The sequence below is a fragment of the Rhinolophus sinicus genome, chromosome 1, assembly GCF_057876585.1.
Source record: "Rhinolophus sinicus isolate RSI-liver-muscle chromosome 1, RSI-T2T, whole genome shotgun sequence".
Taxonomy (NCBI): Eukaryota; Metazoa; Chordata; class Mammalia; order Chiroptera; family Rhinolophidae; genus Rhinolophus; species Rhinolophus sinicus.
Window position 1 is genome coordinate 158,718,720 of NC_142501.1, and position 13,676 is coordinate 158,732,395.

Below are 13,676 nucleotides of genomic sequence, written 5' to 3' on the forward strand. Positions count from 1 at the left end.
AAATGAAGTTTTCAGACTGCTCTCATTTATTTAACTGAGCAAACAAACTGAAATTTCCCTTTGCTTTATATGTAGTCTTGGGTCTATATTTGTGTTCATTTCATGTTTTCTTACTTCTGTGATATTTATATGAACCTGCTTTTTTGGAGTAAAACTTATGAAAGTATCTCCATATGCAACATGCTGTAATGATAAAGGCATATTGATTTTGCTTAATTATGATAACGAAGCTGCAAGATTTGAAGTCTATAATAGAAGTCTACTATTTCCTGGGAAATTTGACAGTTTGGGGGGACTATGAGTTCCAGGGATCCTCCAGCCTCAGGTTGCACTGATGCTTGCATTTAAAATGTGTTATCTATGAACTACTTTCCTGTTTTATTCTGCAAAGGACAAGTGTCAAGCTATGGATGGAATATTCCATTTAATTTTAAGTCAGATGTAGTTGATAGTGTGACTATGTTTCTGACGCCTTGTATTGGGTGTGTGAACCTACACATTTTAGAAACTTACAAACATCAAGATCTAGGAACACATCCCTCCTTTTTTGTTTAATAGGTATTTCATTAGATTTCATGTTAAAGAGAATCTTTCTCCTCTTTGTATCCATAGCACATTGTTCCTAATGCTATCACAACACTTATAACATTTCTTTTTCATTAAATTATGTTTCTGTCTCCCATTCTAATAATATGTTGTGAAGGGTTAATGTTCAATGATGTATGACAATGATGATGATTTCTCAAACACTGAAGAACAGTGTATAATATGTAGTAGGTTCTCTCCTCTCTCTGTGTGTGTATATGTATATATATATATATATATATATATATATATATATATATAAAATGAAGGAAGGAAGAAATTAATAAATGTGTGATGGTTATAGATACATACATGGTTTGAATTAAGTCCTTTGATTTAAATAATTATTAAAATAATCAGTTGTGATGAGGAAAGGATAAAGAGCACATTATTAGACATCTTATTCTGTATCTTCAGCTGGAGTGAATCTGGTTAAGATGGTGAATCTGGTTAACGAACAGCATGATTGTCTCACGTGTGGCAGGTGGATAAAAGAGATAATATGTGAAAAAATTTAAAAATAACTGGGAAAAGAAATAAATGTTTGTTAGTTTTTACCTTAGAAGGTAACGGTTTAATACTACTTCTTCAGACAGTAGAGAACTGTAGAACATGCATGGCTTGTCTCATCCTACAGTGATAAAAGAACAACCACTTCCACTCTTTAGGACCCAAGAGAGATATCAACAGCAAAATTACCAAAATACAAAACAACTGAACTAGAACTCCTTGCATAGGTCAGCGGCGTGAATACATTCCTAAACATGACTCCAATCTTCTTCACTACTAGATAGTCACAGTGGGTCCAGAGCAAGTACATATGGTGCAGTCTCAAATACAGCAGACCTTGGACCAACGTGCCATTGTGCCCACGTCCTAGTTATAAAATGTTTCAGTCTCGTGTTTGCACATCCTTAATAATCAGGAAGTGAAAAGGGATAGAATTTTTAAAAATCTGTATGAGGCATATCAAAAGTCTGGCTCTTTAAGGATTTATTAAGATCCTAACATTCTTATCTGTCGACATATTCATACTTAATGTGTATTCAAATAAACTTAGACTTGAATAGTGGCAACCTACTATAACAAAGTTTTATTCTATATTCAAGGCCAAAGCTGTATAGAAATGTTATGTCTCCATGGAGTTAGTACTTTAATATTTCTCACTCCACTAAACAACCAATTAAATTCATTGAATCTTTTTCCTCCACAGAAAACTTGACTAAAAGAAGTGGTCCATCTACTAGTCTCAATTTAGAACTCTTGCTTCTAGAAATAAGAGTAGAGACTGTTTTTTTCACACTTGAATTCAGCTAGAATGGTATGTAATTATATATCCATGGCACACACCGCGGATTGTAATCCAATGAATTTGAAGAAAAAAGAATGGGGGAAGGAGGCTATCTTTCGCAACTTTGACACAACGCTTATAATCTTTTGTTATTAAATTTTTGTTTATACAATTGAAAGCTTTAAAAAGGTAGAAATCTAATAATGCCAACCTGTACCTATGCATATGTGCTTGTACACATATACTTTCATTCATTACACACACACACACACACACACACACACACACACACACACACACACACAGCTACAGCAGCAGCTGTACTTCTTCCCCTCTTTCATTCTTTTTATAATCTTAACTCTGCCCCCAAACTGAAGTGTGGTAGGCAGAAAAATTGTCACCCTAACACGCCCATCAAAACACAGAACCTGTGAATATTATATCTTACATGGTAAAAGGGACTTTGCAGATGTGATTAACATTTAGGACATAGATATGGAGAGATTTTTCTGGATTATCTGGATAGGCCCAATGTAATAATAGGAGTCCCTAAAAGAGAATCTTTTCTGGCTGTGGCCAGAGAGAGACATGACAAAGAAAGAAGGGTCACATGAAAGAAAGAAAGAGACCCATTACTGCTAATCTTAAAGGTAGAGGAATGGGGCCATGACCCAAGGAATTTGAGAATCTTCTAGAAGCTAGGGATGATCCTCAATTGACAATTAGCAAGAAAAAGGAAATCTCAGTCCCTCAATCACAACGAACTCAATTCTGCAGACAACCTGAATGAGCAAGAAAATACATATATATATTCCTGGGGTATCCAGAAATGAATGCAACATTTTGTTACCTTGGTTTAGCCCAGGGAGACCCACTGAGAAATAAAAACCTAATACAATAAAACATGTAAATAAGGAAACTGCTCTCAGCGACAATAAAGACACTCTCTGTGCAACTGCCATATTTCAGATGGCTCTTCTACCTTATCCTTTCTCCTTTATTCACAGATGAGAAGTTGGGTGACCAGTTGATCTAAGTGCATTTATTACTAAATTGTGCTGAAAACACTTCCTTACTACAGGGAGTTCATCAAGCCTGTTGGAGATGACCAACTAGACAGACTAGAAGTGGCCTCTTTTACTACCTGGACCTCTGGGCTATACAAGGCTTTTGGAAAAAGAGTATCCAGACAGCAAAATCAATGTCAAAATTGCCCACTTTCCCACTTCCTTCTATGGCGAAACCAACCTTAGAAGTAGATCAGGTCAGTGGTAAGCCATGCAGAGTGATTGGAGGAGAATTAGGAGGAGCCTGAAACTGTCTCCTCATTAACTGCCCTACTGCCTGAAACTCATCATTAGAAGTCATTCCTTTAGTGAAGGAAAGATTGAGAAGTTTCTAAGATCCTTACAAAGTAGAAAAATAGCTTGAATTTTGTGTGGAAGGAAGGAGGGAACACAAGAAGGAGAGTAGAAATAGATAGCTTGAAAATGATCAGTTAATATGTTAGTATCAAACACCCAGCACATGGGAAGAGGCACCATATATTTCTGGTGTACCTTTTATGTTTATTAAAGTTATTCATGCACACAGCTTAGAGGGTCACATAGTTATATAAGGCTCGATTCCTGACCCCATCCACCATTTTGGGGTTTTTTTGTTTGTTTGTTGCTTCCCAGAGGAAACCATTTTCATCTTGTTTAACTGATTATTTTTAAATTTACTCCATATAACTAAATGACATGCTTTATATTGCTGCTTCTTGATTTTTCAGTGTTAAGCCCTACATATTGGCTTTCAGCCATGAATGATAACAATTTAGCTCTTTCTCACACACTACTCACAATCCCACCATTCACATGGAAAAACCGATACCCCTTCCCCATCCCCCTATTATAGTTATTTGAAAGCTTAGGTAAATCATTTACCATTTTTTACATTGTTATGATGATGCAGATGTTATTGACAGTGGAGCCGTTTCATATATCTTGAGTAGCTTTTTTTCTTTTATATCATTTTATTTTCATGTTCTTTGTAATCCCAAAGATATATCTTGCTAATTTTTTTTGCCATTTTTGTTTTGTTTTGTTTTATTTTATTTATTGGGGTGACAATTGTTAGCAAAATTACATATGTTTCAGGTGTACAATTCTGTATTACATCATCTATAAATCCTATTGTGTGTTCACCACCCAGAGTCAGTTCTCCTTCCATCACCATATATTTGATCCCCTTTACCCTCATCTCCCGACCCCCACCCCCCTTACCTTCTGGTAACCACTAAACTATTGTCTGTGTCTATGAGTTTTTGTTTCTCATTTGTCTGTCTTGCTCTTTTTTTGTTTTGGTTATACCACATATCAGTGAAATCATATGGTTCTCTGCTTTTTCTGTCTGACTTATTTCGCTTAGCATTATACTCTCAAGATCCATCTATGTTGTCCCAAATGTTCCTATATCATCTTTTCTTACCGCCAAATAGTATTCCATTATATATATATATATATATATATATATATATATATATATATATCCCACAACTTCTTTATCCATTCATCTATCGAAGGACATTTTGGTTGTTTCCATGTCTTGGCCACCATAAACAAACCTGCAATGAACATTGGAGCACACGTGTCTTTATCTCTAAATGTTTTCAGATTTTTTTGGTAGATACCCAGGAGAGGGACAGCTGGGTCATATGGTAATTCTATTCGTAATTTTTTGAGGAACCTCCACACTGCCTTCCATAACGGCTGCACCAGTCTGCATTCCCACTAACAGTGTATGAGGGTTCCGTTTTCTCCACAGCCTCTCCAACACTTGTTACTATTTGTCTTGTTGATGATAACCATTCTGACTGGGGTGAGGTGATATCTCATTGTGGTTTTTATTTGCATTTCTCTGATGATTAGTGACGTTGAGCATTTTTTCATATGTCTATTTGCCATTTTATGTCCTCTTTGGAGAAATGTCTCTTCAGGTCCTCTGCCCATTTTTCAATTGGGTTGTTTGTTTTTTTGTTGTTGAGTTGCATGAGTTCCTTGTATATTCTGGATATTAGCCCCTTATTGGAGGCACTGTTTGCAAAAATCTTCTCCCATTCAGTTGGTTGTCTCTTTATTTTGTCGATGGTTTCTTTTGCTGTGCAGAAGCTTTTAAGTTTCATATAGTCCCATTTGCTTATTTTAGCTTTTACTTCCCTTGCCTTTGGAGTCAAATTCATAAAATGCTCTTTGAACCCAAGGTCCGTAAGTTTAGTACCTATGTTTTCTTCTATGCAGTTTATTGTGCCAGGTCTTATGCTTAAGTCTTTGATCCATTATGAATTAATTTTGGTACATGGTGACAGATAGCAGTCCAGTTTCATTCTTTTGCGTGTGGCTATCCAATTCTCCCAACACCATTTATTGAAGAGGCTGTCTTTTCTCCATTGTATGTTTTTTGCTTCTTTGTCAAAAATTATCTGTCCATATTTATGTGGTTTTATTTCTGGGTTCTCAATTCTATTCTATGGGTCTATGTGTCTGTTTTTTCTGCCAATACAATCCTGTTTTGAATATTGTAGCCCTGTAGTACAAGCTAAAGTCAGGGAGTGTGATAACTCCAATATTGTTCTTTTTTCTTAAGATTGCTTTGGCTATTTGGGGTCTTTTGTGGTTCCAAACAAATCTGATGATTTTTTGTTTTATTTCTTTAAAAAATGCCATTGGGATTTTGATGGGGATTGTATTAAATCTGTATATTGCTTTGGGTAATATGGCCATTTTAACTATGTTGATTCTTCCAATCCATGAGCATGGAATGTCTTTCCATTTCTTTGTGTCTTCTTCAATTTCTTTTAAAAACATCTTATAGTTTTCAACATATAGGTCTTTCACATCCTTGGTTAAATTTATTCCTAGGTATTTTATTCTTTTTCCTGCAATTGCAAAAGGAATTATTTTTTTGTATTTCTTTTTCTGAGATTTCATTGTTAGTATATAGGAATGCATTTACGTTGATTTTGCCTTGACTTTTTACGTTGATTTTGTAGCCAGCAACTTTACTACATTCGTTGATTGTTTCTAATAGCTTTTTGGTGGAGTCTTTAGGGTTTTCTATATATAGCATCACGTCATCTGCAAAGAGTGACAATTTAACTTCTTCATTCCCAATTTGGATGCCTTTTATTTCTTTCTCTTGCCTGATTGCTCTGGCAAGGACTTCCAACACTATGTTGAAAAGCAGAGGTGATAGGAGACAGCCCTGTCGTGTTCCTGAATGTAGAGCACAGGGCTTCAGTTTTTCACCATTAATTATGAGATTAGCTGAGGCTTTGTCGTATATGGTCTTTATTATGTTAAGGTATTTTCCTTCTATACTTATTTTTTAAGTGTTTTAATCATAAATGGATGTTGTATCTTGTCAAATACTTTTTCTGCATCAATTGATATAATCATATGATTTTTGTCCTTTATTTTGTTTATGTGATTTATCACATTGATGGATTTGAGGATGTTGAACCATCCTTGTGCCCCGGGGATGAACCCCACTGGGTCGTGATGAATAATCTTTTTAATGCATTGTTGTATTCGATTTGCTAGAATTTTGTTTAGGATTTTTGCATCTGTATTCATCAGAGATATTGGTCTGTAGTTTTCTTTTTTTTGTTGTCCTTACCAGGTTTTGGTATCAGGGTAATGTTGGCCTCATAAAATGAGTTAAGGAGTACTGTCTCTTCTTCAATTTTTTGGAAGAGTTTGAGCAGGATTGGTATTAGATCCTCTTTGAAGGTTTGGTAAATTTCACTAGTGAAGCCATCTGGTCCCGGACTTTTGCTTTTGGGAAGGTTTTGGATGACTGATTCAATTTCGTTACTGGTGATCGGTCTGCTTAGATTTTCCACTTCTTCATGATTCAGCCTTGGAAGGCTATATGTTTCTAAGAACTTGTCCACTTCTTCTAGGTTATTGAATTTGGTGGCATATAGTCATTCATAGTATTCTTGGATGATCAATTGTATTTCTGTGGTGTCCGTGATAACTTCCCCTTTTTCATTTCTGATTTTGTTAATTAGTGTCTTCTCTCTTTTTATCTTAGTGAGTCTAGCCAAGGGTTTGTCAATTTTGTTAATCTTTTCAAAGAACAAGTTCTTTGTCACATTAATTTTTTTCTATTGTCTTTTTGTTCTCTATTTCATTTAGTTCTGCTCTGATTTTTGTTATTTCCTTTCTTCTGCTGACGTTGGGTTTCATTTGTTCTTCATTTCCTAGTTCTTTAAGGTGTAATGTGAGGTTATTTATTTGGGATTTTTCTTGTTTCTTGAGATAGGCCTGCAATGATATAAATTTCCCTCTTAAAACTGCTTTCACTGCATCCCAAAAATTTTGGTAGGATGTATTTTCATTGTCATTTGTTTCTATATATCTTTTGATCTCTCCTCTAATTTCTTCTTTGACCCAGTCATTCTTTAAAAGTATGTTGTTTAATCTCTATGTATTTGTGTTATTTCCTGCTTTCTTTTTACAGTTGATATCCAATTTCAAAGCCTTGTGATCAGAGAATATGCGTGGTATGATTTCAATCTTCTTAAATTTGCTGAGGCTGATTTTATGTCCCAATATATGGTCTATCCTTGAGAATGTTCCATGTACACTAGAAAAAATTGTATAGTCTGATGTTTTAGGATGAAGTGCTCTATATATGTCAATTATGTCCATTTCATCTAATGTGTCATTTAGGGCTGCTATTTCGTTATTTATTTTCTGTTTGGATGATCTATCCATAGCTGTCAATGATGTATTTTTTTAAAAATTTTATTTTATTAAATTTATTGGGGATATAGGAACATTTGTGACAACAATGATGTATTTTAATCCCCTAGTATAATTGTGTTTTGGTCAATTTCTCCCTTTAGTTCTGTTAGTAGTTGCTTGGTATATTTCGGTGCTCCCTGATTGGGGGCATAAATATTGATGACTGTTATGTCTTCTTGTTGTATAGTCCCCTTTACCATTATGAAATGTCCATCTTTGTCTCTTGTCACCTTTTTCACCCTGAAGTCTGTTTCATCTGATATCATTATGGCTACACCTGGTTTTCTCTGGATACCATTTACTTGGAGTGTCAATTTCCACCCTTTCACTTTGAGTCTATGCTTGTCGTTGTAGCTGAGATGTGCCTCTTGGAGACAGCATATGGTTGGGTTTAGTTTTTTTATCCAATCTGCTACTCTGTACGTTTCTGTTGGCGAGTTCAGTCCATTTACATTTAGGGTGATTATTGATATGTGAGGATTTCCTGCCATTCTATCTTTAGTTTTCTGGTAAGATTGTGTCTCCATTGTTTCTTTGTCTTTTTGTTTTTGTCTATTATTTCTGTGCGGTGTTATTCTATGATGTTTCCCTCTGTTTTTTCTTTTATTACAGTATATATTTCAATTCTGGATTTTTTTTGAGCGGTTACCCTTAAGTTTATGTAAAAGAAAGTTTGATATTTAGAGTATTCCATTTTCTTCAGCACAGTTACTTTCTCCATTCCTATATTCCGGTTCAGGCCTTTACTCTCCCCCTTTTGATGTTTTGGTTGCCACAAATTGTCCCTGTAGATGGTGGTCGAATAGCGTCCTTTAATATTTCTTGTAGTGCAGGTTGTGTATTGGAAAATTCCCTCTGCTTCTGTATGTCTGGAGAGGTCTTCATTCCTCCTTCATATCTAAAGGATATCTTTGCTGGATATATTATTCTTGGCTCATGATTTCTCTCTTTCAATAGTTTGAATATTTGGTTCCACTCCCTCCTGGCTTGTAGAGTTTCTGCTGAAAAATCTGATGATAATCTAATGGGCTTGCCTTTGTAGGTTACTGTCTTCTTTTCCCTGGCTGCCTTGAGGATTCTTTCTTTGTCGTTGATTTTAGACAGCTTCAATACAATGTGCTTTGGAGAAGGCCTGTTGGGTTTGAGGTAATTAAGTGTTCTATTTGCTTCTTGGATTCGAGGATCCAGTTCTGTCCACAAATTTGGGAAGTTCTCGACAATTTGTTTGAATATATTCTCTGTTCCCTTTTCTCTTTCTTCTCCTTCTGGTATGCCCATTATCCTTATATTGCTCTTTCTGATGGAGTCAGAAAGTTCTTGTAGAGTTCTTTCATTTCTTTTAAGTCTCAAGTCTCTTTCTTCTTCCATCTGTGTCATTTCCAGGTTTCTATCTTCGATGTCACTGCTTCTTTCCTCCATCTGGTCAACTCTACTACCTAAGCTGACTATTTCAATCTTAATTTCTTCTATTGAGTTCTTAATCTCCAGAAATTCTATTTGGTTCTTTTTTAAAATTTCAATCTCTTTCGTAAAATGCCCATGTTGTTCTTTGATTGTGTTTCTGAGTTCATTAAACTGCCTTTCTATGTTTTCTTGCATCTCGTTGAGTTTTTTCAGAACTGCAATCTTGAATTCTCTCTCATTTAAGGCACATATTTCCATATCTTTAAGTTTCTTTTCTGGAGACTTTTCACTTTCTTTCTGAGCTGTCTTGTTGCCTTGGTTATCCATGGCAATTACTGATTTATTATTTCTCTTCCTAGACATCTATAGGAATGGCTTCTGCAACAGGTTGATAGGAAGAGGTCTTTCTTATGTTTTCCAGTACTTGTTGGTAGAATGTTTTATTTTCTCTCCGACTGCAGCCTTTTTTTTTCTCTCTCACACGGTAGTGCTATGTTTTCTCTGTACTATTCCAGCTTCTCACACAATGGGGGAATTCTCTGGGAGACGGGCTTCTCCTCTGTTAATAGTTCACCTGAGTCAAGGGTGCAATGTCCGTGTGGGTATGCAGAGAGCTTTTGAAGTTCCAAAGCTCTTTCTGCACCAGATTCAGAGCCGGAATGTTTCAGCAGTTCTGTTTTCTCCTGCAGGGATCTGCCCAGATAGGTGGGGCCAGGGGCGGGGTGAGTTGTGAGAGGTGACACAGAGCAATGGCAGCGACCACCTCCACAGCCAGTCCGGGCAGGCGGGGACGGGGCGAGCTCTGAGAGGGTAGGGAGGGGTCGGCTAGTCTCAGTGCCTAAGGCTTCCATTCTCTGCTCAGCAGTCAGGGCTTAAACCACCATTTTCAGCCCTCTTCCCTCAGTCTTTTCTCCGAGGTCTCTGCTGTGAGCATAGGGTTCAGCCATGTCATATGCTGCCCCCTCAGCCCTGTGGGCCATAAACGGAGCCGTAGTAGTCCAAGTTAATTCCCTCTCCTGCAGCTGTGGTAGCTCTGGGATGCAGTGAGCTCGGAGCACTGAGCTAGGTCTGCGTTCTGTGCCCGCGCGGCTCCATCTCCACACTTCTCCCTTCCCTCCTCCCCCACTCACGCGATTCGCCCACCTTTAGGTGAATTCAGTAGTGGGCCTCTTCGTCTTGCCTGTCTGCTGTTCAGGGATTCCTTTGTGGAGTTATAGTTGTTCGATTAGTTGTAAATTCCAGGGGAGATTTACAGAGGCTCACCTCACGCTGCCATTTTGATAACGTCTTGTCAGTTTTTTTAAATGTTTGTCACTAGCTTCTTAAAACTCTTCTCAGACTATGTAAATCTCCTTTGTATATATTCAAATATTAAACAGTCTATAAATTTCATCTTCTCTCCAAGCTTTCTGATATTCCTCAGCCTAATTTGATTATTCTCAAAGTCTGTTACTTTATCACCATATTGGGAATTTCCATCTTCTCAATCTTACACTGTATCCCTTGTTTCTCAGATTGTTTTGTTTCTTTCTTGGTTTATTTTGTTGTTTTTATGGAGAATATCTTCCAGTATCTTCTCCTCATTCAATCAACTTTTGCTACCTACCAAGTGCCATGCGCGGTCCCAGATATTGAGGGAAGAGTGAGAACCAATCTTTATGGAATAGTATTTTGAAGAACACAGTGGTAGAAAGGGAGCAACCTTTTCCCCTATACTTGGGCAGAGACAACCCTGGTTCATGAGCTCTATTGAGCAGTAAGACTGTAGGAAGGAGTTGGTAATTTCCTTCCAGTATCCCATTCCTACCCCTTCAAGTAACAGCATTCTTTTCTTGGGAAATGATGCCAACCTTCCAACTTCAGTCTGTCATGATCACATGATCTGGCCCAGGGATAGGCAAATAGCAAAATCTGAGGTTTTTTACACAAACATTTTATGCCCAATCTGAGATCATGGGATAGAAATGATACAGTCCTACAGCTCTCTGTAGCCATGACTTCTTTTCACCATGTTATGGATATTTGCCTCATTCAAACTTTGACATATTCTCTGGAGGTAAACTACACCTATTCTATCTAAGGCATTGCACCAAATCTCATGGGAAATACCTGGATAAACCCCATTTGTATAAGGATAAACTGAGACTAATGTACAGGAAAAATAAGAGTTGGGAGACGAGAGAGAGAGAGAGAGAGAGAGAGAGAGAGAGAGAGAGAGAGTTCAATATCACTTGCATCTCCTGTGTCCCCCAATATTCTACCTCTGGAATGCCCACCCCAATTCTACCAGCCACTAAATCTTCCCTTTTGCTAAATTCCCCCTAACTTGATTTTGATTTCTATCTCTTGCAACCAGAATCCTAGGTAATGACAGACACCAAAAGGGAAACTGATTATTGAAGTAAAATTCTTGGAAATACCCTCTAGTGAGGGCCTGAGACCTCCCTCATAATTCCATGTAATGATTTTTCCCTCTGCTAGAAAACAAGATGAGATTAAGTACAATTCTCCAAGGTCTCTATAGATCCGCAATAAAAAAGAAGAGTAGATGAATATGCAATATCAGCAAATTCCCTGTGAAAATTGCATATTCATTGGGATGTAATCTCTATGAGGTCAGGGATTTGTCTAGTTTTATTCATTGTTATGTTCCTAGTACTTAGAAGACTGTTTATTGAATGAATGGATGTATATATGCATGTATGAACATTTAACATACAAAAGATTAAGAGAAAAGTTGCCCATTCTCGTTCTAAACAAAGAAAAAATGGATTGAGTTTTTGGGAGGTCACCATGGGCCTTTAAGTTCTGTCCACACAAACTATAAAAGACATTCCTCTCCTCTGTCCCCCCCCCCCAACTGCAACAGAAGACTTTGAGGGACTGTGACCTTTAGTTGGATCAGACCAATTCAATAAATATTAAATGACGACAGCAGGCAGAAATAGTAGGATGATTCTGACCTCATTATGATGAAAGGAAACAAAGCATAGTCTCTCCCAAAGAGGAAAGACAGTGTCAATTTTGAAAGATCATAAAAGACCAAGAAAAGCCAAAAAGTAAGACTATTTTCCTCACATCTTTATGTAAGACAATGCTTATCTTTGGTCTTCAGCTATTTCCAGGGAGCTACAACAAGTAGACCACTTAGCAGTACCCTTATACATAAAGTCATTATTGGTAGGTTGCTTAATGATGAAATGTCAGGCAACCCTCTGTGTTATTAAAGAGTATAGATAAAAAACAAATCAACTCTGATTTCTATGTATTCAGACTTTTAGAGATAGATAAACAACCTGAGACTTTACCTCTAGAGTATTGGGTAAGGTTTAGATGGAGCAAGCCTTCTTTTCTAGATATTTAATATAATACTTCTCAGCTGAAAGGGACATAAAACTCCATTTTGAAATTGAGAATGTATTTTTGAATGCCTCAGATGAGCTTCTCTCTGAAAGAGTCACTAGTTTTAATGGTGCCAAGGAAGGAATACTGTTGATCAAACAACCAAGGCTAACTTCTGAATGGATGGTATTTTTCTTGGACATGCCACATTCAATGGCAACTTTCAATAGCAATGTGTGTGACATAGACTAAAAGATACAGCAAGACAAATATTCATTCTCTGGTGCCGAGGGACAAATCCAGCATGTTAATGTTGAAGTGTGTGTCTCTCCGCCATTGTCCCTGTGGGATCCAGTCATTACTACACCAGTTTTGTGGTAAAATGAATATGTTTCTGTTAAGTAAACAGATCAGTCAATATGCGATCTGTAGTTAATGGTCTTTCTTCTTTTCGCTCTACATAAAGTCTAAATTTCCCATGATTATCTATTCATAAAAAATGATTTAACTCTGAAATAGGTATTTCTCCATTTTTTCTTCTGTTCTGTGTATTGAAACAAGATGGTGGGCTCACAAACACATTCATTTTCAATTCTACTACTCTTTCCTCATAAAACTTCTTCTATTTTTATATATTTGTGTTATTTTTTTTTTTATCTCACACTCTTGAAAATAAACCCCACTCTTTGACTAGCTTGCACAGGAATGTAATCTCAGCAACTACAACACATAGTACTCAATAAATATTTGGTAAATGAAAGGAGACATTGCCAGCATGGTGGCATTTATCATCTTCCCTCAGAAAGTTTCCATCTTCCTCTAACTTCACTTTTTGAAGTGGAAGAGAAACTAACACACTGATTCTCTCCTTTAAGGACTGAAGATTCACCTCAGATAACCTTACCAGAGGGACTGGCATTTGGGAAAAGACTTTAATCCCATAATGAGATACCTACTAAGAGAAGATTGCTGATAAACATGGTTATAATTTTCCTGGTTTGTAACTCTATTTTGATGATGCATTAACTATAGCTTGGTTTTCACCTTCATACTTTTCAAAACATACGCACAAAAGAATTAACTTGAGTGGCCAAATCAATATGCGTGTTTAAACTAGTAGATTAAGCAGTTATACAGTAAGTACAAACTGATGACTGAATACAATATTAAAATTGCTTATTACTCATCCTGAAATAAACTAATGGTCACATACAAATAACTTCATCTGAAGCAACTCATTGACAGAACATGCTTCCTTC